This window comes from Myotis lucifugus, unplaced genomic scaffold (assembly GCF_000147115.1).
Source record: "Myotis lucifugus unplaced genomic scaffold, Myoluc2.0 scaffold_7452, whole genome shotgun sequence".
NCBI lineage: Eukaryota > Metazoa > Chordata > Mammalia > Chiroptera > Vespertilionidae > Myotis > Myotis lucifugus.
In genome coordinates this window covers 1,633-7,657 of record NW_005878500.1, presented here as the reverse complement: position 1 = coordinate 7,657, position 6,025 = coordinate 1,633, and the positions used below count along the sequence as shown (strand labels likewise).

The following is a 6,025-nucleotide window of genomic DNA, read 5'->3' as shown; positions in this document are numbered from 1 at the left end:
GTGGCTGGCACGAGATTTACCAGTCCTTAGAAGTATAACTTAGTCAGACTTTCATTTATTGCTTAATTTTTATCACTGCTGTATCAGAGAATCATTTGAATGCAGTCAATGTGTCTTCTTTTACCTGGGAGGCTAACAGAATCACTATCGCTGATCTCAGAAAAACCCCACATAATTCGTGTCATAGTCATGATCCCCTCCTTGCTTTCATTTAACCACTAAAATACGATGGTTTCTGAATAAAGTCATCCCTTCATTTCCATAACTTAGGTTAGACTTTGAGTGATAAAAATTAACTTATCTTAGTAGTAGCTGTTTCTGAGGGATTCCAACATAACTTTAGGCACTGGAGTGAGGAGAGCCAGTTCTCCCTCCAGGTCCCATGTGTCATGCACTCCCTGTAGATAACTAGAACCTAGAGGTCCAGGAATGATGCTCTGAGTAGACCCAGACACCGTCCTCTATTAGTTTTCAGCTTAGCTTTCACATGGGCAAGGGACACCCTCTCCAGGGATGTCCAGTTCCTCATTATTAGTGGGGATTTAGGAGCCTAGAAGTCTTCCCCTCAGCTTTCCCCCACATGCACCCATCTTCACATTCCTTTCCAAGGACCCTGGATCACCCAGCTGCTGCAAGAAGGCACAGTCTTCCACAAACATTTCCAATCCACGCTCCATACCTCCTGTCTGTCATCACAGTCTGCCCCAATTCCCCACCTTGCTACAGCCTGAGGTTCTATGAACTGGCCCTGTGCTTAATTCATACCTGAGATGGGACCTCCAGAGGGACACCAGATGCCTGGATGAGCAGGAGAATAAGGGGCTCAACTGGTGGTGGGGAAGAATACCAGGTAGTCCTCTACATCACCTCTCCGGAGATTCACTATGACTTGTCAGTGGTTGGGGTGCACAGACTCAGAGAAATATACAGATAACACGAGCACAGAAACATGCAGGTAGAGAACACCCCCAGCCTCTTCTGGGCACTCAGGTGCCGGACTTAGGTCCAGGCTCACATAGACCCACACTGTAGACATAGGCAATACCTTGAGGGGAACACACACACACACACACACACACACACACACACACACAGAAACAAACAATTGGGGCCACCCAGACAGTGCCACAGGACACACACACAATGGACACACACACAATGGACACACCCCCATATGCTGGCAGGAACCCCTAAAACCAAACCTGTCCAGGGGCCCAACCTCACACCCCATGGTATATTGTCCTTCAGAGTCCAGGCTCCATCACCTCACTCCAGGTGCAAGGGTCTGCTCGGCACAGGCCAAACTTATGGAGCAGGGAGACCACCTGGAATGCATCCCCCCAATGTGGTATCATGTTGAGACCAAGCCTCTCCTTCAGGAAATGCTTGTACTTCAGAATGGTCTCACCATTAAAAACTCATAGCACCATTTTCTGGAGAATCCATGCTACCTCCAGGACTGGGTTAATGAAATGAAAATGGAAAATTACCCAGAAATGCAAAAATAGAGAGATTCAAACAATGCCCGTGGAGCTTAGGAGAGTGTATGGGCTGCTCAGAGGTACGTGAACTTATTTGAGGTCCTCAAGTATTAGGAGCTGCTCCAGAATGCCTAGGAGGGATCTGGGCTCCTCAACCACCTGAATCCAAAATAGCTGTCTCAACCCCTGGCTGGAAGGTGCTGAGACCACAAAGCCCATGTCCAGGCCCAGAGCTTTTCCCAGCCCCTTAGGGTTTAGTCTCAGGGAGCACAGATGTCATAATTACTTGTGGGTGACTCCAGCTTAGCCCCAGTTCCCCACCCTCCACACTGACAGCAGGGCCCCTCCCCTCCTGTCCTCTCCCTCACTGTGTGCTCTGCCCTCATGAGAACCCTTATGGCTGGTTCACCACAGGGTCCCTGCCTGGTTTGTGATGGTGTTCACATGTGTTGACTTGTTTGGTGAAAAAACACACAAATATATTGCTCAGAGAGAAAGAGAGAGAAGAATAGGGAGAGGGAAACACCCATTTTGTGTTCCATTAATTTTATACATTGTTTGATTCTGTTTTTTAAAAAATATATTTTACTGATTTTTTACAGAGAGAACGGGAGAACGATAGAGAGTTAGAAACATCGATCAGCTGCCTACTGCACACCTCCTACTGGGGATGTGCCCACAACCAAGGTACATGCCCTTGACTAGAATCGAAATTGGACCCTTCAGTCCACAGGCTGACGCTCTATCCACTGAGCCAAACCAGTTAGGGCATGATTCTTTTTTTAATATAAGCTTTATTTTTAATTTAAAGAAAAACTGAAAACGAGTATTTTTTACAAATTATACCAACACTGAAAACGTAATTTGGGAATGTTGAACATTAGTTCTCAATTCAAAATAATGACATGTCTTGGTGTTGGCTAATGTAAAGTTTATTTAAACCTAGTACTTTATATAAGCTTAACCATTTCATCCTTCCTAAAATTCAGTGATTATGATTCAACTTTAGAAGGTTAAAGCAGTCTTCCATGTAAAACCCCATATACCTTTTTGAAATACAATATATTTACACCAGCGAGGTAAAATATATTGTAAAAACCTGTAAAAACCACATGGGACTTGCCGAAAAGGCTGCCTACATACAGAGGGAGCATTTCGCCTCAGCACACACACACACGTGATCAAACAGACTCCCTCACGTTCTCTTACACAGCAACCTGCGTGGTTATAAATGCCGCTCTAGCATGTATGAACTGAAAATAACATGTTTTAAAAGGTCCTTGAAGACACAGGGGAGTGGAATGAGCCCGCGCTGAGAGCAGCACCACACAGGCTGTTATGAGGATGTGGCCGAGCTGCCAGCCCAGCTGGCTCTGCCCCTGGGGAAGCAGGCCCCGCCCCGTGGGAACAGGGCCCACCCCAGGGAAGCAGGCCCCACACCAGGGAAGCAGGCCCTGCCCTCAGAAAGCTGGTGGAGGACCCAGAAAGACTGATGGTCTTGCCAAAACCGGTTTGGCTCAGTGGATAGAGCATCGGGCTGCGGACTGAAGGGTCCCAGGTTCGATTCCGGTCAAGGGCATGTACTTGGGTTGCGGGCACATCCCCAGTGGGAGATGTGCAGGAGGCAGCTGATCGATGTTTCTCTCTCATCGATGTTTCTAACTCTCTATCTCTCTCCCTTCCTCTCTGTAAAAAATCAATAAAATATATTTAAAAAAAAAAAGACTGATGGTCTTTTTGATGATCTCCAAGGCCGCCTGGACCTCGTCCTCCTTGATGACCAGAGGAGGTGGAATCTGATGATGTCGCCATGGGTAGGCTTGGCCAGAAGTCCATTATCTCGAAGGCGCAGGCGCACCTTCCAAGCATCGGAATCTTTGGTTTCCCCGCTGACGGTGGCATCCAGCAGCCCCATCCCAAGCATTGCGGTCACGATGTCCCAGGGCAGCTTCCTGAGCTCATTCTCTTCTTCCAAAACTTCGCAGGCGGCGTTGGCCCCGCGGCTGCCCAGGGGGTTGTCCCTGTACGTGGAGCCGCGCTCCCCAGGCTGGATGGTCAGCATGATCTCGTGGTCACACAGCACCGCCCACACGGGGTACAGGCCACTGGAAAGGGCCTTGCCCAGGAGGACGAGGTCAGGCCTGACGTTTGCATGGCCGACTGCCAGCCATCGCCCAGTCCTGGCCAGTCCTGTCTGGGTCTCATCCAATAAACAGGACTGGGTGCCTGGCGCAGAGCTCGCGCACACCCCTCAGGCAGCCTGGGTCAGGACAATGACGCCCGCCTCGCCCTGAATGGGTTCGACCATGAACGCAGCAACGTTTAGATCCTGAAGAGCACGCTCAAGAGCAGGTAGGTTGTTGTAGGGAATGATCTCGAACCCCGGCATGAAGGGGCCAAAGCCGTCGTCGCTGCTGGGGTCCGTGGAGCTGTAGATGGCACACAGAGTCCTGCCCCAAAAGTTTCCAGCTGCGAAGACGATCTTGGCTTTGTCCTTGGGGATGCCCTTCACGGTGCAGCCCCACCACCGCGCCAGCTGGCAAGCGGTCTCCCCGGCCTCCACCCTGTCTATGCTCGTGGGGAGAACCTGGTGGTAGTTGAAGAGCTTCCTGACGTTCTCCTCGTCTTCGCCCGGCACGTTGTTGTAGGAGGCCCGCGAGGTCGGCGTCAGCTTCCCCGCCTGGCTCTTCAGGGCAGCCACAATCTTGGGGTGGCAATGCCCTTGGTTGACGGCGCTGTGCACACTCAGGAAACCAAAGCATTTCCTGCCTTCTGCATCCCACAGGGAAATACCTGTCCCTCTCTCCAGGGTGACCAGTAAGAGGTGGTAAAGAGAGTCCCAATATTCACGCAAGATTTGAATTTTGCGTGAGCATTAGCAACGACAAAAATAAAAGCCCAATTTTACTTGGTTTATTGAATCAGATTTTAATATCTGTTACCCTGTGATTTCAATCCCTTCAATTTGATAAGCATTACCAAGTACCAATTATGGCCCAGGAGCAGAGACAATGAAGACCAAGGCTTTGCGTGTGTACCAGCAAAGCTGTGGAGGCAATTTACCCGTTATGCTATTCCATACAAAACCCTATACTGTATACATTTTGAATCAATAAAAAATTTACAATTTTTAATTATAAACCTGTGTTTTCTATCAAAATTACTTCTTGCGTGAATTTTGGGACACCCTTTAGTTGTGAGCGCCATACTTGGCTTCCCCGTTCAAAAAACGTCATCCGACCATAGAGGGCCTTGGACCATCTTCTTAGTCGCCACGGATGTATTAGAAGTCACTGGCGTGTGGGCGCCCCGCCACAGTCTTATGACGAGCTAGCTTGGAAAGAATCGTGTCCGTGGAGCAAGAATTCCACCGACCAGCTACCCTTTCTCCTGCGGTTAAGATGGAAATGCAGATTGCTCAGCCTGGATCCACGGACGATCTGCTGGGTCCAATAATCCCTGGTGGCGCCTCTGGCTCCAGAACCAGCAGCTATGTCTTGGTGGCAGCACATTGTTTGATTCTTACATGGAGCCTGACTGAGGATGGAACCCACAACCTTGGCACTACTGAGATGATGCTTTAATCAACTGAGCTCTCTGGCCAGGGAGAAACTTATCAGGGGTTTTTAGTAAAATAAGTCACTAATGTATCTGAGAATAGATAGATACCAGAACCACTGGGATGAGAGATAGTTATGGAAGACAACGACAATTCTCGGGTCACACATCCCGGAACCAGAGAGGAGGGAGCCCGATTCTGGGTTGTGTCACCTGACAACTGCCCTCTCATAATCCAGGACCCCTCAGCAGGTATTGGAGAGCTGGTTTCGGCCCAATTCCCTGCAGGCCAGGCCGCAGGACCTCACCTGCCAGAGGGATCCCACTCATTCCACAGATACCCTTGAAGCCAAGGTGCTGCCCCAGGTGGAGCCTAATGGGGAGGGACTGGGGGAGGTTGGCATTAGGCTGTGTCAGACCCGTCTCAGCCAGTCCCACCCCACTTGTCACTTTCTAATTAATTTCCTTTCAATGTGCACAAGTCCATAAACCCAGTCACTAGTAAAAGAAAATGATGTACTACTGAAATATCTTATGTCCATGTTCAATGCCATCATTTTCGCAGTTTGAATGTAGTTATGACATTTACACCAGGGAAATTTTCAACTACCACAAACCTAGACTTCAATGTATCATTAAATGCTTAAACTTAAAGAACACTGGTGGAGAATTAACAATGCAGATTAAATGTATAAGTGTATGGTACAAGTGGGCTATAAATCATACATAAGGTAAAAATTAAGAAAAACCATTTTGTTTATAGAATTCCAAAACCAAGAATGCCATATGGCCAAAAAATCAGTCGAGTCACTGAGGACTAAGTGAAATTCAAACATATGTCTTAGAGGCTGCACCGCCCTCCTATTGGTTAGAATAGAATAATAAATTAAGTTTAAAAGTAAACAAAAAATCCTGAGCATTTTAACAAAGAAGATAAAGACAGTGAAAGAAATATATGAAGAAATCATCACCATCAAATATCTTTA

General features: G+C 48.1%; 1 pseudogene; it reads right to left on the bottom strand.

Moving 5' to 3' along the window:
• Nucleotides 1-3,205: 3,205 nt before the first annotated feature.
• Nucleotides 3,206-4,811, bottom strand: LOC102438007 (annotated as a pseudogene).
• Nucleotides 4,812-6,025: the final 1,214 nt, after the last annotated feature.